The sequence below is a fragment of the Anopheles nili genome, chromosome 3 (assembly GCF_943737925.1).
Source record: "Anopheles nili chromosome 3, idAnoNiliSN_F5_01, whole genome shotgun sequence".
Classification (NCBI taxonomy): domain Eukaryota; kingdom Metazoa; phylum Arthropoda; class Insecta; order Diptera; family Culicidae; genus Anopheles; species Anopheles nili.
Window position 1 is genome coordinate 43,832,719 of NC_071292.1, and position 23,966 is coordinate 43,856,684.

Sequence of the window (23,966 nt, forward strand, 5' to 3'; positions counted from 1 at the left end):
CAAAAACGCTGGCGGCGGCACCATCATTTTTGGGCGGGTTTGAATAAAAACGTTATTTTTTTTGCTCTCTCCGCCGAAGACATAATTTATGTTTATTAGCGAAAAATCTGTTCCGCGTCGTGTATTGTTGTCTCAATCTCGATGGCGATCCCAAAGCAGGCGAGCTTAGAGCTCAGGGGATTATGTTGCCAACGCCAGGCCGGGAAACCCTAGCAACACGGGTACTTCAAGCAAAGCCTACTTCGAAACTGGAGTAGATAAAGAAGCACCGAATGCGACATCTCCTACCGGTGCCAGCCAGCGAGCTACGGTGGCGACATTGGCGGTACCATGTTCGTCGGAAGATGCGCCAAGAGATGCTATCAGGATTTTGTATTCAAATTGCAAACGGTGGCAAATGGGGGGCCATCAGGGCGGTGGTGGTGTTGGTGGACCAGCGGATGGTGTCGTTTTCCCACCGACATTGGTTTCCTATCCACGGTGCCAGGGGGGAAAAAGCGCGACTCGTCGAATTTTTGGGCAAAACATCGTCGGCATTGGCGGCATCGTGTAACGTGGTGGTGCTACTTTTCTTTTCGCTTTTTTTTTGTTGTTGCATCCTTTCAACTCACGTGAACCGCGCGCAAAGGATGCGTGCCTGCCCCGTGTGATGTGAATGGTTTTCGAAATCAATTTGTTTGTTGTAAGTTTTGCCCTTTGCATCAGTGAAGTCTACATGCGAGAAGCATGAGATCTTGTCACTATTCGAATAACGAATACACGTGTTTTTGCCATTTCGGCTGAGCTTTTTCTTCGGTTGATGTGGATCGCGGCCCGGATCGACGGTCGGAGAGCACCGGTACTGGTTGATGGCTTATTTAGTTCAACGCAGAAGACGCATTATGCGCGAAAGTGACGATCGAATGAAGCTGGATGGCGGCTACCGTGGTGATTAGATCTGCCGCGATCGAACAACTTCGTTCGCACAATGCCACGCATTTTCGTGCAATCAATTACACGCGAAATTGAAGCTTCAAAATGGCCATCATCACGAAAAAAAGGTACCATTCCTTCTTGAACGAAACGACCTGGCTTTCGGTCAAAAAGGCGGCGCACATTGCGTTGCTTTCCAACCCGACCGAGCTGTATTTGATACGGCCTTTCCAACACCTCGACTACAATCGCATTAATGGGGCGGCTGGCGGACGATTGCAACACAGTTCCCGAACGAGCCAACCGGATGATATTCGATCCGCTTGAGGATCAAACACCGCCTGGGGGTGTTTTATTTTCGCCGTTAACGTGTGAGGGGATCGTTTCGCGCAAGCAAAAGGAATAACGATCGAAATGTCATTGTTTACCCCGCCAGCGCAGATGAACCCCATAAAGGGGGTTTTTTTTTTATTTTAACGCTTTCGACGCTCCTTGGCAGAAGCTTTTTAGCGTTGCACTCTCGAGAAGAGGTGTGCGGCTAAATTGCGACCCACGAAGCGCGACCCAAACGCGTTCTGGGACATGGTTCCGGCGGTGATGGCGGTGGCGCGACGCATTTGTTATTTATTTATTTTATTTTTTCACAGAAGCAGGACACAATTTTAAATATTCCCAGCAAAACATAACTTTTCAACGCGTTTGTGTGGCAAATATTCCAAATACGTGCGCGGAAAAAAGGGGGTTGGTTTTTATTTTTTTTTCTCCCTTCTTATGTTTCGTTCCGAAAAAGCACCCCGAACGGAAGATTCCACGTATCGCGGTGGTTGCGGGAGGACCTCAAAAGCCGACCCCATGGCCCGGATGGTTCGAAGGACGCGGGAAATATTTCTTTTGTGTCGCTGAGCCCGCAAGAGGACATATACTGGACCGCTGGGCGATCGTCGCGGTCGAGTCGCGACATTTTCGCCGTACCCGTGGTTATTTATTTGACTCCATTTGCGGGAGAAAATGAGACGAAAATTGCCCCGTAAAAATTATGGTGGATAAGCATTCTGCCGCTAAATGCATCACTTCGAGTGCCGCAGTCACACAGGTGACCCGCGAGGGGGTTTGGGGATTTAAAGATAATCGATTTCCAAAACCTTCGCGCTAGTGAAGATTGCTCACTATGCAAAGGAGTACATTTCTTTCACCGAAGCAAGCGGCATGGCGACGGACCGGGAAGAGCATTTTATGTCCTTTACTGGAAAGCGCTAATACACATACACCGCGTACGTGAAGTGAATCACATTCCTGCCATTTCGAGGATGCAACTCACAGGAGCTTTGCTGGAGCTCTGCTGGCGAAGCGAAGAAGCGAAGGAAAAACACTGCCAATAAGGCATTATCAACCGTATCAGTGGCTACCTTATTTTGGGAATGAAGTACGCCAAAAAGCCACGTTCTTCGCCGAGGGTTTATCCACCTTTTTTTTTTCGTTGCTCCTTCTGTCAAGCTTTTGTTTGCTTCCGCCCCACGATCCTACTCACATTACGCGCGCGCGCGCTTTTCTGCATTTCGTTTGCGGGCAAGCGTGCAGCCGTGCGAGTGTTTCGACCGCGTAAACGATCTTGAGTTGTGTCAGGTAACGCAACAAAAAAAAGCCCCCCAAGAAAAAAGAGAAGGAAATGTGAATTGTATCGTGCCGTGGTAGCGCATTGCGCGAGCAGCGAGGCCGAAATTATGCTCCCATTTTATCAAAATTTGTATCTACAAGCAATTTATTATCAGTGCGGTAGAAACGAAACGCAGGCCCCCCTTTCGTAAGGCCAGAAAAACCAGCCCAGACAGTTTTCTTCATCGCGAATACTTGTGCCATGGGGCTATGGGGCTATGGGGCTGGGAAAACAATAAGTTCTTCCCATCGTCCGCCAAGGGGACCTGTTTGTTTATGCTCAGCTTTCCTTCACGCGGTGGATCGTGGAACCGAGCTGGTGGTGTGTATCTCTGTGGGAGCTGGCTGCTTCATCGTTGATCGCAGAAGAGATGTTCGCACGCATGAGTTTCGATGAGTTCGCGGACCGGGCTCGATTGAAAGCCTCAGTGTGACCACCACCAGCACGGTGTTTTGGTCCACTGAAGACGGTACTGACCAATGGTTGGAATGGTTTTTGCGATCGTAATGCACCCGGGTGCAACCGAGTGATAGGCGAGTGGAAGGTAAATGGAAAAAACGCATCTCCGCGAACTGCGAAGGATGCGAGACAGGCAGCCAACGCACCAGGAACCAGATTATTGATAGAGATCAGCGAATCGTAATAGGGATCGTTTTTCTGTCGCTACGCGCCAAGTGTTTCGCGGTGCATCCGCGAGAGCTTCATGTTCGATGATAGTTTTATAGCATGAAAATGAAATCAAATAAACTAAATACTCACATACTACGCTTCCCCCCGGTATCGTTGGAAAAGTTGGCGAGTCGATGTTTCGGTGTTTCGGGCGCCCGTATCAGCAGCAGTATCGATTTCCAGATTCATCAGATTTATGATCGGTACGAATCGGAAAACACACATACGGTCGTTCCGTGGGATGGTGAGAGAGTGTGAGAGAGAGAGAGAGAGAGAGAGAGAGAAAAATAAACATTTAATAATTTATTCCATCATACATGCATTCGTTTAGCGGTTATGCGTTCCGTTTTGCGCCCGGTTTATGCTGTTTTGGCGTGGCGCACTCGTTTCCTATTTCCTGTTGTAGCGCTGTTTTGAGCGGACGTATGCACGATTCTGCAATTGGCGCCGGGCAAAGCCCCGTTTGCCCGTTTTTTTTTTGTGTGTCTCTGCCTATCCTGCCGTTAGGGGAATGAGCGAGCATTTAATTTATTTTAAGCCATATGATTTGAATTATGGCGAACAACACCATGTTGTGCTAGCTAGCATGCACAATTAAACAAACCAACAAAAAAAAAGAACAGCTTTTCCAGCTTTTTTGCTTCTTCCCTTGAAGCGGAAAAAATATTGTAATCGTTTTGCAATACGATCTTTCTCGTCAAATTTGAATGGAAAATATAACTAATGCTCATATCATACGTACGAATGATCAACATTTAGAAAGAATAATATGTTACAAGATCGGGTTGATTAGCCTTAAATATCTGTAATTTAATCTATCTTAAGCCTCATGAACTTTGAATAGTTCAACATGACATTCATCGATCGAAACTCAACATTTCACAAAATAATCAGATAATTAATTAACAACTATCAATCAGAAGAAAAATTGAAATATGTACCAAACTTACTACAATTTCACTGCCAGATCAAGAAAGCATGAGCTGTCCCCCGATTGTGCTGATCCACGATTCCGTGCCATCACAGAGCCTTGTAAGCCTAGCAGAACGGGTTTGGTGAGTACTCCGTACCGATGCCGAAAAATGTTTACATCCATTTCGTGGCTGGCCAGAATGTCTCAATTTTTAAATAATTTTGTCTTCATCCCACTCAATAGAGTCCCTGTCGACCCAAAACGATACCGTCGCGTCCTGGGAAGGCTTTTGTCGTGCACTGGCGTTCCCGGCAATCTTTTTGCCTGCGACAGCACCGGCCAGATCCCCGTCTGCATCTCGATATCGACTGAGCCCACGACAATCCGCGACCGCCGGATGACAACGACGCAACCGATGCCGCCGCCAGGGAGCCAAGGCAATGATTCTTTAATTTGGTATTGTCCGCACCGTCGGTTTCTGGCTTCCAGAATAAGCAACGCGGGAGCCAACCGATTGTCGGTGTGTGGTTTCGTCGAGACCGGCAAGCGCGCGGACAGTTGCTCTCCTCGCTTCAGTCTAAGACCTCGGGACCATCGGGAGGGTCTATTCTGCTGCGTGGTGGGAAAAAGGGCAAGATTCACTCAGGGAAAAGGGCCGTCGCGTCGAGTCGAGTCGATCGGATAATTCGTGCGCATTAAACAATCGCTCGATAATTCGCTGATCCCGAACGGCGAATGGCTAAAAAAAGCTGCGCCGGCTTCCGATAATCTGGGGCCAATTTATTTGTGACCTTACTCGAAAACAAATAAGGGGCACGTTTGATTACCGATCCTTGTCCTGTAAGTCGTGATATTTAGCTGGTTTGCAGAATTCCGGTAACCGCATCCTTACACGCCGCCGTCGGGCTGTGGCAGGAGTTGGAGCCACAAACAAAACGAAAAAAAAAAATAGCGACGGAACGAAGCGATCATGATTATGAAGTCGATGGGAAAATTTCTTATGGCTTTATGTCATTTGCAAGTGCTTCATTCTTCATGCGAATGATCGTACGTAGAATGTAAGAGATATTGCGCAGAAGAATTTAAAATCATAAAGTTATTTAACACCAAACAATTAGTGATAAAGCTTGCAACATTGATCATTAAACGTGCCAAATTTAGTACTCTGATCACTTCCATCTAGGACCGAAACAATACATTAAATTTGTCCTGCATCAAATCTGTATTAAACAATAAAGAACCAAAATTATTTGCATTAAGCTATGGCATAAATCATGCATTAAAGAACTCAAAATTAGAAACGTAATGTAGATCACAGCGCTTGATATCTAAAAAGCCTTTATCGGGCAGTTGTACACTTCCAAGAAGCGCATTATCCTTGCAATCCTATCCCTGCCTGACTATCGCTTCCTTCTCGAGCTTCTTCCAAGACACTCATCGAAATGCAACGATCCATTCATTCGATCGAATAAGTCGTAAACTGCATTTTGCCCTCCAATGTAGCCTGGCTCGTCCAGTGAGATGAGATATGGCCCCGTTCCCTTTGGGACTCGGTCCAAAAGCCCAAAACCATCCCGATGGTATGCGCGTCTTGTCAATATATCATACCCAAAGAGTGTGTGCCTTGTTTGGTTGTAGTATTTGCTGGCCCCGATCTGGCTCCACTCGCACTCCCTTTCTACACGCTTGTCTTTTTTTTATGCTTCTTCTCCACACCGGATTTAGCGTGAAGCATGTCGATTTGGCGTCTCAGATAGGGACAAGTATTTCGTTCGATTTCGGCAATTTGTTTCAATCATAATTCTTTAACAAAAGGAAGAGAGAGAGAGAGAGAGAGAGAGAGAGAGAGAGAGAAAAGCAAGCAGAAAACAACCCACCGATGACCGGACAGATTCTCTATCACTGCCCAGGAACTCCACCGGCGAGGCGGGAGACCTCTCGAGACTTATGCTGTGTGGCGCGCAGTTTCCATGCCATGCCGTGTGCTTTATCTCCACCACATCCTTCTGGTGCGTCCTTCTGCGCCGTGAGGTTCACGCTTAGGGGGCAGCAGGCGTTTGTGAATGAATGAAAATGTTTCCTTTCATTCGTTAATGCCAGAGCGTACGCACTCATCTGGCGAATATACACACACCAACCAAACCAAACCAAAGTAAAAAAAACCAAAAAGAAGCAGATCAAGAAAGCCAACAGGTACAGGATGATTGAAGATCGGACGATGTTGGTACACTGCAGGGCGCAGAGGGCAAGAGGGCATCATGGGCGATATATAGAGCCAAGCCAAACAAGATAAGCCTGCGCGGTTGAATGCGAGGGCGCACTACGGTGTTACGGGCTGTACACGCGGAGATGTGGCGTAGTCGCACACGCCGACCGTGGCAACTTTCTTCTGCAATAAATTTCAAATTTCGGGCTGGTAGAAAACGGCAGGTGGCGACTAGTAGGTGGCTTGACCCCATGCCACCACCACGGAGACGGAATGACATTTTTAACTATATCTCTTGGCCCGCAGTTGGCCACGAAGAGGGCTTGTTGTTGGCGTCGAGCACACCAGGGCCACCAAAAAAAAAAACGGTGGAGAACGCGTTGATCCAGCCGAGCTGAGAAATGGAGATTGAACGAGTCAGATACGGTTCCCGTACAGGAACAGTACCGACTGGTGAGCGGTGAGGAAGCCTTCTTGAGCTTGAGATCACCTTGTGCTGAAGGAATGGAACGAGAGGAGTATTTCGCGCCAGACGGAAAGATATATTTCTCGGTTCTTTTATGATTTCCTAAAAACAAAGTCATTTTCTGCGTGTGTGATTTTCGTGCACCATTGGCGGTTTTTTTTTTGTTCATCCCCTGCTTGCCTTTCGGCGACATTGGCGCGCCAATTCACAATACACGTGCCACCGCGTCGAGAGACACCAAAAAAAGAAAGAAAAAAAAAGCCAGAAAGAAAAAAAGCCCAAGCCAGGCACAGGGGCACGCATCCGATCGCGTCTGGCGATAGGTACGACCGTTTATTCTGGCTGTCATATTCTTGCTTAACGCGCGCCTGGAGGGAGTGAAAAATCATTCCAGGTGAGCCGCGGGAGATTAATTCACAAACATGTTTTAGGTATTTTTAAACGACCGGAATCGAGCCGAGCCGGCACTGCGGTCACTTTTAATACGATTAATTGGATTGGATTAAAAATTAGTATAATTTATTCGGATTATCCTGCGCCCCGAGTGCGAGGCGCATGTTGGCGCGATTCGGGCCTAAGCTTGCGTTAGATATTGTTTGATTTGGCTCCATTGAAAACGGCCACTTCGGGGGGAACGGAAGCCAAACTGGATTGATGATGACGGGAGCAGACGCGATTGAAGGGCGATTTCAAGAAGCTTTTCAAATTCTGAGCCTCTATGTTTGTCATAACATTCGTAACAAAGCAGCTGCTGGCCCTGCAACAGAAGCGTATCTATCGGCTCCAGTGAAATATGGTTGAAGAGATAAGCAAAGCAGGTTTTCGAAAGCAACGTATTAGATGAATTAAACTTCATTTGATAAACCCTATTTAACAGATAACATTTATCAAATTGTAAGAAAGAAAGCTCATGGTTGGTCAAATAAGAGACAAAGCTTATGATGGAGTATCGAAGGCGTTACTTTTTGCACATTCAATACAATTCAATGCGTTAAAAACCAACTATTGGGTGCGTGTTAAAATCGAGCGGATAGAAAAGAAGCTTTTTTTCTAGCAGCCACTCTAACACTCTCGGACGCACATTTCCAGCTGTTCAAGCACCAGCAACAATCGCGTGTAATTTATCTTACGTCCATTTGTGTTTGTTGTAACCAGTAATACCCTTAATTTGGCCCTATTAGCCTAAATTGAGTTTCCTGAGGCGGGCATTCTGCGCAAGGCTTGTTAGATAGATGTGAGAAGGTGTAAAGAAAATGGAAGAAACAAAAAATACTTACGCCCTTTTGTCGTAGAATTTACACATTGTTAGCATTGTCATCGGCCATCATCAGGACAGTAAATGATGCACCACGAGCCAGGTTGGGTCGGCATTTTTTCATGGGTTGATTTTTGTCCATCCATCGGCAGCACGTAACGGCGACCATTAGAAGACACCGAGTTCGGTAAGGATTACACGTGTGTCCCGGCAGCGACAGCAAGGCAATAATAGCCGACGGTGAATCGACAAAAAGCGCGAGAAACAGAGAGACACATCCGTCAAACGATGTGACCCCAACGGGCACCAAATGGGGAAGGTTGTTGTTTGATTGTTCGCATTAGATAGAACACAAAATTATGGGGTTTGCCAATCGGGCCGGTTCAGCATTTGCGGAAGCAACGCGCAACAAGATCGAACGATAGCATGCCATAGTAGAGGAGAGGTCGATTATGATAAGATACAGACAACGTACGAATTAAACGTACAAAAACCCGACAGCATGTGGGATTCATGGTGATGACATAGTATCAATTTGGTTAGGTAGTTTTTTTTTCGTGCGTTTGATATTTGGTACGGATATATCCATATTACAATCAAACACCGCTCGGGTCAATAGTCCGTTGCGAGGGAAGATGCATCCATTGGCGTAAATATACGGCCCGACGACCGTGCCATTTAAGTCGAATGACGATGACGATGACACCGTCGACAACACCAGCGACGATGACACGGCAACAGGAAGACGGCGGCGATGGCGAAGATATTGAAAACAAGGCAATTTATGTTACCGAAAATGAGAACGCCACCGAGCGACCGGTGTTTGTTTCGTGTCGAAAAGTTTGATGTTGGAGGTGATATTGTGGTGGGGTTGATGTTTTTTTTTTGTTTTACGTTCAGCGATTAGATGACGATGATGGCAAAGTGTGTCCGACCGAACGAGACGAGAAGGTTTTGCGGTGGGATGCATGTTCCACGGAAGCCAGTGAGAATTTGTCGATGAATTTGTTTTACATGAAACGAGACGAAAAATGTTGTGTAAAAGAAGAAAATTAATGTATGTCCACATTAAGAGCAAAAAAACACGTGCTCGCAGCCAACGAACAAATAAGGATATCTCTATGTGTTGTATGCGCGTTGTAAAACTTTTGAGACCCTAATTTTTGGGCTTTTGCAGTAACGGTCGTTGTTTAGGTGAAAAATATGTAAATTGACAGTTGCTTCACGAGCTACACGATATATCACTTTGTGCAACATTCAATGCATCCGAAAGCAGTAAAATATTATCACTCAACTTCATTGATAAACTATTGCAAAACAAAAAACTATCTAAAATTACGAAGGCAATTGTCATAAATATCGCTGGTGTGTTTGTGTTTAATGAGATTTTAATGAGAAATTCAAACATTGTTTTACACCCTGTCAAGAAGCTTTCAAGCATAAAACATGAGCTTGTTGGATACCGGTAATTTAGCCTGGCTGGAGCTTGACAATGCACATATCATTTACAAACCGTCACGAAAGGTAGCGTTGAACACAAAAAAAAAAGAGAGGGAACACAGCAAAAGTGCATAACCTAAGAAATATCGTTAACGACTCTGTTCGGTGCTAATTCGTTTTAAATTAATTATATCCAGCTAAGCCAACCCGAAGGCGGCCGGTTGGATCGTGCGGCGTCAGCCGGCCGAACGAACGGGTCTCGTTCGTAGCATGACCGATTTTATCCTGTTCCTATCTTCGTCGTTTATTTATTTGTTTTGTGAGGTACGTATGTAAGGGAGCATCATCCACTTATGAGATATGGATAATTTGTAGCTATCTAAATGGGTGCTTTTTCAGGACTGGCAAGCTCGTTTTGCCTCCAGACCAGCTCGGGGTGGATGTATATATATTTATTTCGAAGAGTGTGTTAACACATGATAGGATGCAAGGTGACAGTGGAGCTTCCGTATGATAAAGGATAGCTCATTTCGAGGGTAATACAGACCGTGAGTGCCACTGAGTATGATGGCTTTATAAGCTGCTATAATAAGAGCTTTTGTTTCGTTGTTTAGACAAAGTGCTTCAACATTTTACATGAAAGCTCGTTGCACTGTAAAGTTGTTAAAATGTTAAAGAACTCATTTATATGACGCTGCTTCGTTGCAATTGAGATGGTAATCAACAAACAGATTCGCTAAGAATTGATGACATCAATCACATTGTACAAGGGGTCCGTTTACGTCACCGATTGGAGAAAGCTGCTGACAATGTGCAATTTGTAACCATTTTCCTTACCGTGCTGATGTCCTGCAACGAAAGGAGCAGAAGGAGAAAAGAAAAATCATGAAAGAAAACAAAAATGCAAATAGGACACCATGTTTCGACCGAATCAGAAGCAATCAGTATAGAAATGTTCCCAAATAATTCCGGCTAATGTCACCCCACGCCAAGGCGAAAACGACGGGTCGCCCTGCCTGTCCGTCGCCAATAAACTGTAAGACAAATCACCTGATTACGTGTTTATGGAACTGTTAAAATGGTCACGAGCAGTTCGATGACGGGTTCGCACCTTGCCCCGAGAAGAGCCCCACGGCACACGGTTGGTTGTTATTTGTGTGATATTCTTGCCTTCGAACCTTCCGACCCACGGCTGCATTATCCTGCGCGCTTATCTGCATCGGTGGATCGCGCGAGATTGAAATATGGGAAAATTAATTTAAATTCATATTTTTACGATTCACTCTCGCCCATCCCCGCCCGTTGTTGCACGTTGCGTTCCTTCCTTGCAACACCCGGCACCAAAATGTTCGCTTGCCGATGTGAATACATAATTTCCGAGGTTCCGGCTTGGGCCACCCGTGCCATGCCGTGTGCGGGGTGGTTTTCTGGCACCAAACACATAAAAAGCATAACGGGCAGCATGACAAATAAGCTTGTGTGGCTGTGTAGCGCCGAGTAGGCGAAAGAGTGAGCGAAAAACTACACTTCGATAGAGGAAAAAAAAAAACGGCTCGATCTAGGATACGACACCCCTCGAGAAGCCCGTCATGGGAGGTCACCAAAACCAGACACCGGGACCCACAAAATGACCGCACCGTGGAGCACGCACACATACACGCACGGCTCCGGGATCCGGCACATGCTTAGAGCCAATAAACAACAACTCTATACCATACCGACCGCGTGCTGAAATTTATGCATTGTAAATTATTATATCGAACCATGTTTAACTGGCTAATAAAGCATTTAATTTGACTAGAAATAACTTCATCCGCTGGTCCGCTGGTCTTGGCGACGCGAGAACGGAATGGAATGATCCCTTGCTCGACCGGTGCCAATCGTAGCGGGGTTTGCTTTATGGATTCGTCATCGGTCACCTGACGCTGATGGGCACCAATCTGGGCTTGGTTCGAGAGCCCACCCGACGCACGGGAGATGCATGCGTGCGCAGGAATCCGTGTTTTATGTGGTTCTGGGTGAAAACGGGTTAGAACGAACCCGTGCTCCGAGCGATGATGATTACGGCCCGGAATGGCGTGCTTCTCCCGATCGGTGAGGGTATATTTTTATTCCTTTCTACTCCACACACACACACACCTGTGCTTGGTCTGTGGTGTGCTTTCCTTCGAAAGCCTATCGCCGGGATCCTTCTCTTTCACTTCGAGCCGGGGTGGTTTCGTTCTTTATATGGCCGGCAATTTAGGTATAACAGTGTTTTTCTGCCCTCACAACAACGATGTTTATGTTTTATTTACATGAGCAGCAGTAATAAAAAATTCAAATTTCACCCAGCGCTTTTTTCATATTTATGAAACAGAAAAATAAAAAAACAAAACAACAAACACTCGATCGAAAAAGCTTCCACCTGGGAAGGTGCCCCCTAGAAGCAAGTGGAACGGCGAGATCACGTGGGGTCGACGAAATTGCCTGCAGAGCACGCAGGAAAAATAGGTGTCGAGTCACATGTTTTCGGTGCCGGATTGGGGCACCTAGCGATCCGAGCGATCCATTTGAGATTGAGACAAGTTGCGATACCGCAAGCAAAGGCACCGTAGAAATTCCGTTTACGGTGGCCTTCAACGATTAGTCCAATCCAGCATAAAAATGCAACATCGATTAACTCCAGCTGAGCCGAGGAAGATTGTGGTATTGTGACCGAAGCGCCTTGGGTCTCGCTGTGTGGTTCAATCGGTTTTTATTCTGGGTTTCCCCTCGTCCAGCGCTGCTAGACTGGGTTGGTCCCCTTTGGAATGGGTTCCTAAATTGTGCATGATTTATGATCGGTTGGCACTGGGCCTAGGCCCTGGGTAGCGTTTGCTGTTGGCCAATAAAAAGTAGGTAGGAATGTACAAGAAAAAAGTGTCAATTCATAAATATTTGATTAATGTCAAATTTCTAATAGAGGAGAACCAACCGGGTCGAATCTTCGATTCGCGCAATGATTAATATTCCGATTATTCTAATTTATTCTACGATTTTACGGCACGGCCACGGTATGGCCATATGGCTCATTAGAATATCCTGGGACAGGCGGGCACAGGCTTGGGTTTGCCGCAAGATCCACTTTTACCACCACGGATTTGGGATCAGGTTTGATAACATACTTACGGGACGAAAGCCAGCAAATCCGAGCGAAAGACAAACACAACGATTACGATACAATAGCCTCTCATTTTGAATAGAAAATAAGGGACACACGTTCGAAGCCCCAAACGTGTTTTGTTCTACCTTTAAACCAATTTCGGAGTCTGATTGTATTAAATGTATTATATGAAAACGAGCTTATTCAATTATACACCATTAATCAACATCAGACATATGTATTGATCCAATATCCAACAGATTTTGAACTCTACCTAATTTCTAGCGTATTTATTTACAGGTGTTTCACAGGTGAGCTTCCATTTCAGACCATTCATTCACACTGAAAAGAACAAGAGTGGTTTTTTATCTCGGTAAAAACAAACAACAACAACTTGCGCCCATTTTGGCACTCCTTCATTTGGGTTTGCCACGGTTGAGCAAGTTTCATTATTGTTATAGGGACACCAAGGGGCTTTCCCACTCGCCTGTGTTGTATAAAACATGCGCCATACGAAAGATCAAACAGGAACATTTTGTCTTAATTATCCACATTTTGTATGAATTAATTGTTTCGCTGTAGTTTTTGTCTCTGCTTTCAAAACAAATCCAAATTGTGCCCAGTCAAATATTATTCATGAAGCCTCCGCAATGAACGGCTTGCTTGGCTTTCCTCAAACCTTCTTCAACTTTATTTGTTCGCTGTAGGAAGAAAAATGCACCGCACTAAGGCTGGTTATTTTCTTAGGGCGAAGAGAACGTTTCAAGGCAGCGTCCCAACTAAACAAACGTGTTGTTGCTGCTCTCAGCGAAGAAAGGGTAGTAACGTTTGCGCGTGGAGTGCGATTGAGTCGACACCCGTTGGTCATAAATATTTCATTCTGCTTCATTATGGAGGCATCTTGGAAAAACATTTTTAACACATTTTTATTAAAATTCTTGCACATTATATTTTTTGGCCACAAATTAAAAATTCAAATGCCAAACACCCATTGTTGCCGCGTCTGCGCCGCAGAATCGGAAATGTTCATATTTTTTTTTTGGTTTACTCGCCTAGTTGACGTTAACGTTGCTCTGTTCTGGACTGGACAGGAAACTTGAATGAAACATCGTCTAGCATGAAAACCGCAAAAGATGATCGTAGTCGGTGCGAGTTCAATATGCAGTGGTGTTGATACACGATGGCTAATGTTATATTATCAGGTTCATCAAACCATAGACACGTGAACCGGAGGATTTATGTTGAAGCGAACGCTTCCAAAAGCGAAAGGTATGAACTAATAGTAGCTCTCCTTCTGCATTGTACAACAATTTACCTCCCCATTGCCTTGCCGTAGTCGTTTTGCTGACCACACCTTGGACCGTCGTTTAGATGGCCGTTTCCACCGGACAACAGAAGTCACGAAACGCGGCGGTAAGAAGCAAGATTACATCATTTTGCTGGTAATCAAAATAATGATTACATATTGATGAATGACGATAATTTAGATACCTTCATATAATAAACATTTAACCAACGTATCCCGTATTTATTTTCCTTTCCCCAGCTGCAGGTTTTTTGCGCCCGCTTTCGTGGCTGATTGTGCCATGTTGTTCTCGCTAGTGTTGGGACAGGGTTGTCGTGCAAATACCCTCATGCAAGGACGCCAAGCGGCAGAAGTGCAATTCGTTTTGATGTTTAATCAATTTTGACTTAAACAAACTTGCTTCGCAGCGCCAATCTGCCGCATCTTGGTATTTTTTCATCCATGCTGCAGGGAATATCCCCTGGATGGCTCGAGCGGGATCACACAAGCTTCACATCCACGATCCGCCGCCAACATGCGAGAAGTTTATTGATGAACGCGAATGATTGAGAGGAAAATAAAAATTAGTCAAAAATTGTTATGGGTAGTCGGGAGCGGAGATATTACGAGTCATTTTCGAACCATGCTTTGTTATTAACGTTGCACGCCGAAGATCGTTCCTGGTCTGGCATGGTCTGCCTGCGAGGTTAATGTGGTTTAGTGAATATCCGATGTACAGGTAGACGCAGCAAGGCGTCACAGTTCAAGACAGACATTTTTAGAACTTAATCAACTACCACCAGCATTCATTAAAGTCCGTTAAAATGGAAACTATTGACACGTGTGTAAGAGGGCAATATAGAGCTTTCTAAAAATGGGTAGCTCAACTATAATTTTTGGCTGACATAAAACAACATACCCAGCAAGCAAAGAGCAACAAAAAATCATAAGCAAATTTCTGCTTCCCTGTAATAATTGTTGTTCCACCAGGTAGATTATATCGGCATTTATTATGCACACCATATGCGCCACGGTACACAGTAATTGGATCGATCGCAGGAACTGCAACCGCACTTCGTGCAATCAAGAGGTACATATTTTGCGTACATTTTGTCACATGCCGTACACGAACAAAACGCGTGTCATGTTGCATTGTTTCAGGCGAAACAAAAAATTGCTACCTTCACGGTCAACGGCGACCAACTGTATTAACTTTCTCGACAAATAAATTACACCACACCCAGTGAGAAACCAGTGACAACTTTACATTCTGCGCTCGCGGACATTGAGCGATAAGCGATAAGTAGTGCAAACGCTTCCAAAAAAGGTGTTTTCTGTTTCGAAGGAAAACACTCGTAGGAAACAATTCAACAAGAAAACTATTTCGAAAAATATTTTAATTACGCGCGCGCAACAGGTGACGTCGATCGGACTTTGTACGGCTTGCTGCTGGACCATTCGGGGTCTACGTGCAGCAGAGTACGTAGGGTGTCGTTTCGTGTACGTTGATAGGCCTCCTGTTTGCTAGCGACCTTACATTTACTGGCGATCGGTCTCGGAGCCACTGTGTCTGAAATAGCGGCAACGTCCGCAAGGGGTCGCATCTTTCGTTTGCCCCGTTTTCCGATAAAAGCTTCTCTGCTTCTGGTGATGTCTATACAGGGTGTACGCGCCACCCAGAGCAGCGGTGGTGAGTGTTTTCTCTCTCTCTCTCTCTCTCTCTCTCTCTCTCTCTCTCTCGTACACGTATGCATGCGTGTGTGTTTACAAGTTATGCGGAATTATTATACAAAATGATTAGGGCACCCAGATAAAGCCTAAAACATGCTGTTTTACACCCATTATCGCTGCGTTACATAATGATCATTGAAGAACATACCCACACATAAGCGGTTGCTCAAGCCCATCTCGTGACAGGGAGAAGCCTTGCATTGGGACGAAATGGAAAACTCGAAAAAAGAAACCATTCACCCATTCGCTGCGTTTAATAGAATCGCATGTAACGTGGCCGGTCTCTGTCCGCGAAGAGTATGAGGGTATTGGATTTTTTTCGCTCTTCAATGCTTTTATGGGGATGTAAGCCAGTTGGAAAAGGAATAAATTAGCAGAAAGCTATAGGTGCAAAAAAACTAAACAAAGGTGGAAAAATAGGATGCTAAATTCCGACAGCCAACCAACGAACGTCTTCATTCTCGTCCCGTCTTTCATTCAATTGTAAAGCTTTTCCTTTCAAGTAATACCTTCTCCCCAAAACATGACAGATCATCGCAGAAAGGGTAAACTTTAAAACCTTTAACAAACGTTTTGTCAAATGCAAGCAGACCAAGTAGCATAGGACGGGAAGACAATCGTTTGTCTCGTTGGCAAGTGCAATCCGGTCTCAGATTTTCTCGTCAGTTCGGGCGCAATTGCAGACACTTCGCAATGAATTTAATGCATTTGCTAGATCTTGTCACCTATGAGTGTCGGAGACACATCTTCTGCCAGCGATGCCCTCTCGATGGCTTTGCACACTAGCACATCATGCCCACCGCCGCCGAATAGCCACGGTTGGTTGGTCTCTCTCTCATCAGACGCGGCCGGACGTCAATTGCCGTCTCCCCGAGGTCGGTCTGGAGCACCTCGAGGAAGCCTGGCCCGTCGTGGGGCATCTCCTCGGTACATGACAGTTCGGTAATTTACGATTTTCTCCCATCGAATTCATCTTGGAGAAGTAGTTTTTGCAATATATCTTCTTCCTCCGCAGCGCGCTGCCGTGGCCTGCTGTGGTTGCTGTTACAGTTGCAAATTAGAAGAAACAGTTCCTTTCCGTGCAATGCAACGCAGTGCAGCGCCGAGTGCACCTCGCACACACACACACACCAGGCAGGTCGGTTGTGTGTTCTGTCGTTCGCAGGACCGCCGCGCTGCGTTCACAACGTCCTCCTCCTCACCAATGGGTTGGGTGGGATCGGGATCAGAATTCCAGCACGGGATGTCCGATGTTCCTTTCCGATATCATCTTACACTCTGGTGCGCGGTGCCAGAAGCGGATACGCCGTGCAGTGGTGCAACGCAAACGGTGCAATACTCAAATGAAACTGGTTCTACAATGCCAATGCAAAAGGGGCTTAATAGCCGGCCAGTGCTTGGCTGATAACATCGTCTTCCGGTTCACCGATTCCGATTGCCGGATTGCGCTACCAGGCACAATGTTTCCAAGCGTGGATGTTTTCCACTCGGAATAAATGTCAGTATTTTTATCAATGTAACAAAATGATAATTTACAAGTGAACACAAAACAATATAAATTGTTTAAGCTGCTTTTGAATATAAGTATGGAAATATTGTAAAGATAATTTTAATTTTATATCTTATTTCCCCATGCTCAAGTTCATTGAATCGTTGTGCAAAAGGACGTTTGTACAGCTGCTCTCCTAGCGGTTAACACGTAACACTCAACCATTAGCACTTCTCAGTCTTCCCTGCCTGGCCCGATTCATTAAATTGGGAAAAGCATCAACAGGACTCCGATACGATTTGGTATCATTTAAGATGACGATGGCGAATGTGTTGCCTTCGCGCCATGCAATACATCTTCTAAGGGTGCATGATGGGCCCGTCGAAAGATTCTGCATTCGATGTCTGTCGAGGTTTCGCTAAGACACTGGTGCAGTCTGCTCAGTCTCCGACCGACACATCCTCAACACAAACAATGCACAAGACAGGCGAAGGGCACAGACAGGAAGTAAAGAAAGTTTGGTTCGTTGCAAAAGCGCAACGAGCATTTACACGAAAAGCGATATTTCCATATCCATTACGAGTGATCGGATGTAGGCCGATGGTCTTGGCAAACCCTGCCACGCTGTGGGTGATTTCTGCATTGCATCTTTGCGTTGCACCGTATGTGGCTGCCGTGTTGAACGTGATATCATGGACCGATTACGGTTGCGGCCTGACTCCGGGCGGATGCCGGAAAAGATGGATTGCTTACCGGGTGGCAAAATTATATCTCACCCCGGTGGGCAACGTCTTGTAGGCCATATTGCAAAAGGATTTGCGAGTCCTTAAGAAGCCAGCAAATGCTATTATTCAACCGGAATCTTAAAACACTCGATGGAGCGGAGGAAAACGAAGAGCTTTCGATGTGTGCATGCATACATCCTTGAAGTTGTAACTTTTTCTATATTACCTTTAACATACGATATTTGTATTACTACAAAAAGTATTCATTTGTTATTTTAAAGCATAAAATGGATATTAAATCAAATTTAGATTTGGTGGATTAATTTTGATCTTGGTCTTATTAGCAATCAAACAAGTTTTGATTCAAAACCAAGCAAATTCCATTCAAATTTAGGAAAGTTAAACCAACCTAGCCTGACATCAGAATAAAAAATGTAGAGATTGCAAAGTGTTTACAAACAAAAATTAAGGGAGTCCTTCTATGACTATAAGTTCTAATAACACCGCAAATTAATAATTTAATTAGCAAAAAAATATGATAAAAAATAATGGAAAACTAAACTTCACAGTTATAAAGATTCAACAACACGAAGAAAATGATGATGTTTTGTGTATGTTTTGAAATAACTTCATTTAATAATTATGCATTGATAACTTACTCCAAAATAAAACTAAAAGTATATGTTTAATAACAAACATGCCGATGGAATAAAAGACGCGCCGTGATGCATCTTCTTCTCGGATGGTGGAAAAAACAACAACAACCATCGCCACCCGATGTCCATTTCTGGAACGATCGGGAAAACGGCATTTCCCTCATAAAGCAAGCAAACCAATGGCGCACCTTTACCGTCGAAAAGGGTACAATCTGATCGCAAGCTGTATCGCATCTCTCCTACGCAATGTTGCATTCGTTTAATTTATAGATTCTGTATTCACCGTGGTATAAATCAAAACGACATAATTAATTGATAAAAATTACTTAATTTTAGATTTATGTCTCTTTTTATTCGGTCAAACTTGAGCGGCCACGCAGCGCGGACACAGAGGAAGCGGGCGCTGAATCTTAAGGCACCATTTGTCCAAAACGGCAGACACAGCAAGAGAGGTATAGATCGGAGAAAAGAAGCAGAGCACTTCGACCGACTCCGGGGTCGGGGCACTGTTGCTCTACTCGCGCAACGAGTTTCTCCACGGGGCCGTTTCTCTTGTGCAAGAACCAGACATTTCCTATATGTATCACATTTGAGCTCAGGTGAACCACAGGAAGTAAAAGACGGTACGGCAATATTGAAAGGCGCCCGTTCTTGCGGATGCGTTGCGATCTGGACCCATCGAAGCCACGCAGGCACGTGTTTCTTCTTCACATTCAACGATGCCGCCACTGTTTCAGGCGCGTTTTCGTAGCATTTTTTTTCTTCTCTTGTCGATGCTTTTTCCCTCGTGGGTTGTGTCGGCAAAGGTGCCTCAACCAAGAAACATAGTCCTTATATTTAAATTAGATAAAAAAGAAGTGTAATGATTCATCATAAATCACAAAACTAACGCAAAGGTTGCCACCCAACCAAAGCTATTAATCAGATGTGAAATGTTGATAAAAATGATTCACTATAAGATTCTACCGAAGCTCCATTATTGAAATGTTACCGGCGTCTTATCTTTGCCCGCCCGACGCACATACACACCGAGCATCTGTAGAAAGATGAATGACCAAGGAATAAAGCATACGAAAAAATTCGAATATATAGACCAATCGGAATGACAACGCTGCGCATCCCAAAGAAAACGTGTATGGAGCATTCGAAATTCGGCTGATTTATTGGAAGAGGCAACCAACCAATTTCCGGCCATTGGATCTGCGATTGACGTTTATTGACTTTGGGATTAATTTTTTGCAATCAAAGGTGTTTTCTTTTTACATTTTCTAATGGTGCGCTTTTTAGCGAACTTTTACACAGATCCCAACCGAAACGCTGGTTTAGATTAATAATGTGTTTAAATGACGCGTCATCGCACTAATCGGTTTTGATACTCATGGCAAAAAAAAAATATCGACGATCGATTTCATGGGGTTTTGTTTAGTGATCGGCGTAAAAAAACACACACACACACACACTCGAACCAAACGGGATGGCTATTAAGGTTTACAGAAGAAAAAAACAAAAGTGAAGGAAAAAATCAATGAATACCGTCGCTTGTTTGACTCTTAAAACACGCTGTGAGAAGAAAGTTCGATAACAAGCAAATGCACTCAAGATGCTAAACCCAAGGAATGCTGTTATTGGCAGTGCGACTTTTTTCCAGCCCATTCTTCCGTTTTCCCGCAGCCTATGAATGCCCGAGCCTGGCCCTGGACAATCCTTTCACGCCGCGGCGTTTTTGGACCAGCCGGGCAGTACGATGCAACTAACACCACATGAGCACCGTTCACAAGGGCGCTGCAGCAGGATATATGGTAATGGTCATAAAGCTAAACGAGAACAGTTCATAAAACTGTAGTTGCCGCGTTCGCCATTGGTTCGATTGGGACCGTTTGGCAGGGATACGGTTTTTATTCGTGTTATTTTTAAACAAACGGAGCATGTTTGGCTTTAATATGTTGGCTTGTTGTGTGTGTGGAATTTTTTGCCTATACAATTGCCTAAAATAGACCTTTGAATTCACGACAAATAACGAACTACAGAAACAGTTCCATCGTATTATTGATACTGTTTTAACGGAAAAAAACTTCAATGGTACATATTAAGGAGTCGAGTCTGGGAAAACATTTTTAGCAAGCAAATTCAAAGAACAAAGAGCTGAGAAATCAATAAATTTTCTTTACAAAATATTGTTTTATTTTGAAAAGTTATTTGTAGCATATACATGTGATACATTGGATAGTTTTTAAATTGTTGCAGAGCTTACAATGTTTGCATTACAGCGAGCAGAGCTCTACTGAAAACATATTAGTTTAATATACACATTCACTGCTCAAATTACAGTCATCCGCTTACTCTATACAAATACCAAGCACGCATAGGTATGTCCTCGTAAGCATTTTATGAGTTTATGGTCGCGAACACACAGAAGAGCAGCACGAACGTCACTGATCTCGTAAAGCATGTTCTCGATCACTCAATTGAACAGGCTCCTAGTGATTTGCGTTCACACTACATGCTTGTTCTCTGACTACCGTCCGCGATCGTGCAGCACCGGATCTTCCGCGGGTGCTTATTATACGTCATTATATGAGAGCCGCCTGCCACCTGCGTAGCAACAGATCCGCGAGCACAATCCATGGACGAATGGAGCTTCTTTTTTGTATCATTTCTTCGAAGCCACCCAAGTGCGAAAGGATGCATTTCTCTCCGCCATTCTTCCCTGGGAAGACGAGCTTGTCAGTCAGCCAGGGAACATCGCGCACGCCCGGGTGTTGTTTTTATTCGTCTCGCTCACTTGCCTCTACTATGTAGCACCGCGTGCGCAGGATGTGCCAGCAGCTGATTGGTGCAGATATATAAAATAGCAATTCATGCGTTATCAACGCACCGAGAAAGATGGACGATGTGCCCGCGGGGCAGGATGTTCATTCTTAAAAAAAAACACAATTTTTCTACGAATTATTCAAATGAATTAACATCATTTTTGTTGCCATGTACCGCATTACACTATGTAAATTGCACCGTGCTCAAGCTGGGGCGAGCAAATGAAGATCGCGATCGGATGGGATGAGGACGCGGGTTCGGAAAATGTGCATCGCGAGAAAATGCGCGAACCAACAGAGCCGCGCAACCGCGCAACCGCGCAACGCATAGTATTAGGGTATCGGTCGTCAGCCAAATGACGGGAACTAGACGCACGAAAACGAAATGCAACACAAACGTTGGGGCCCAGGCCACGCCAACAGCAAACCATGGCCGTGCGTGGCAGAAGCCCAACAATAGCAACAGCAACGCATTACTGTTAGCATATAAAACAATTAAATTCGCGTACGCATTAAACGGAAACGAAGCAGCACGGCCGCGGGCGTACCGGGGTTTGGAAAAGCCAAAGCGAGCGATTTGAAGGGCAGAAACGAGAAACCCGTCTGCCGAGCAGCCGCAGACACGCTGGAATCTGATCGTGGTGGCTGCGTGTGCACGATCGACCGCGATCGAAGGGGTGAGAGAGTGGTTGTTTTGTGTCTGACATCCGAAGAAAAACACTGCAACGCAGGCTTTTCCTTTGCAGTGCTCGGAAACGCGAAAATGATGTACCTTCCTCGCCGTGTACGTCTGTCTGTCTGCCCGTCTGCCGCCCGTTGCTGGGCAGGGCAATTGGCTAAGGGATACTGTTGTACACATTTGGCGTTTCCGCTGCGTGCGTATGATGGCTGTGTTTTACGCAAAACACAAGACCTTTTCACGCCACGGGAGCTGGCGTTGCTGGGTAGCTGCTGGGTTTGATTTTTAAAATGGCAGCTAAACCTAGTTTCGCTGGGTCAGGTACACCAGACGCCTTTGCAACGGAAAAGCTTCGATTGCCAAGCGACGGTGGCAGCTTACTATGGTACACTGGTAGCCTCAGCAGCAAGAAAGAACCGACGATAACACGCCATACACAACGTTTTTGTTGCGTTTGATTCGTGCGCGAAACAAACTTGCCAACATCAATTTCTCCCGCTCGTTGGGACTGGTGAATTTGCGATCCGGGACGAAATTAATGCGTGCCTCGCATTGTTTTGTCGAGCGCGTGGAAACGAATATGCTGAATGTTGATTGAAGAAGCACCATCGCTGCGTACCTTTCGATCATTCGATTGCACCTGACGATCGTAGCGAGAAATGTTATCACTTCTCACATTGCAATTAATGCTTATTTGTTGTATGTTTTGAATTATTGCGATGACTTCGCAGTTACGATACAACAAAATGCACCATCTCAATACAAAACACAAATTGCTACATAAAAAGTTTCAGAAAGCAATACCAATACGAAACAACTTAGCGAATATATATATGAAGTGAATAAAAATTCCAATCATCAGATATAGAGTAATGTTTGAAATAAATCTTCCAAGCGACAAATATGAAACTGAAAGTCAAAACAAAGGAAAAACAATGCCATTAACAACCAAAGTTAGAAACTAACTGAGCAAGAGTATAAATTTAAGCCATGCACACCCAAATAAACTACGCCACCGCGGACACCAAGGAAGAGTGAATTCGCTAAATTAATTGTCAAATTGTGCAAAAATACGAGAGGGGTGTAGACGTGCCAAACAGGCGCGCAATTTATTGCCACCGAAAGATATCGTTGAAGCTGCCATTTTACCTCACGAGAGAACGGTTTTGGCAGAGTGCATTGGAAAACGAAGTTCACTTAAAGAACGCAAAAAAAAAACAGAATCAGCTTTTAAAGCAGATTCGTTTTTAAGTCCTTCGTCTGCCTTTCCAAGCTGGTTTATCCTGGTGAATGAGCAAGATCAACAGATCAGCGCGGAACGTACAACCAGGATAGCCGGCACATAAGACACAGCTATTGTGAATTTTAATTACCGCCATGGCTGATGAAAGATTTATACCAACTGGGCGCAATGCAGCCAAATGTACAAGAAACACACGATTCACTGTTGTTTGAGGATAACTTTTAGTTGACTTCAGTACTGAAATATGGATGTATATATATATTTACAAAAAATCAGTGCACTTTAGACACACCTTAGCATTATCAAATATTCCTATTATTTTCAGGAATTGGCTTCAGAAAAGCATAGAAAGGTTTAGATAGGCAAAGATTTTAGAAAGTGTTCAAATAATGACGCCGGCTCTGGCAAGATAAATCATCATCGTTTCGTTCAACGACGCACCAATGCACCTGGATAATGCAAACGAGCAAAGCAATTGAAAATATTGGCACACGATAAATTTTCCGCAAGAAATAGTACCCATCAGTTTGTCAGTTGCACCAAATTGATGATATGATATCAGAGGCCAACGAAGGTCAGCACGAGCAACCAGCTCGTCGTCGTTAGTTGATCGTGACAAAACGATATGGAAATTGAATGCAGTGCACCGCGTTCGCGCGTTGACTTGGTGTTTTCCATTGCACTCAAACCAGACCCGGGGTTGCCTATG

At 44.7% G+C, this 23,966-nt stretch overlaps 1 protein-coding gene across 1 annotated transcript in view; it reads right to left on the reverse strand.

Annotated features, from left to right (window-relative positions):
• LOC128727216 (ankyrin repeat domain-containing protein SOWAHB) overlaps window positions 1-23,966 on the reverse strand; it is an 86,017-nt gene that overhangs the window by 22,225 nt on the left and 39,826 nt on the right. The window lies entirely within an intron of this gene.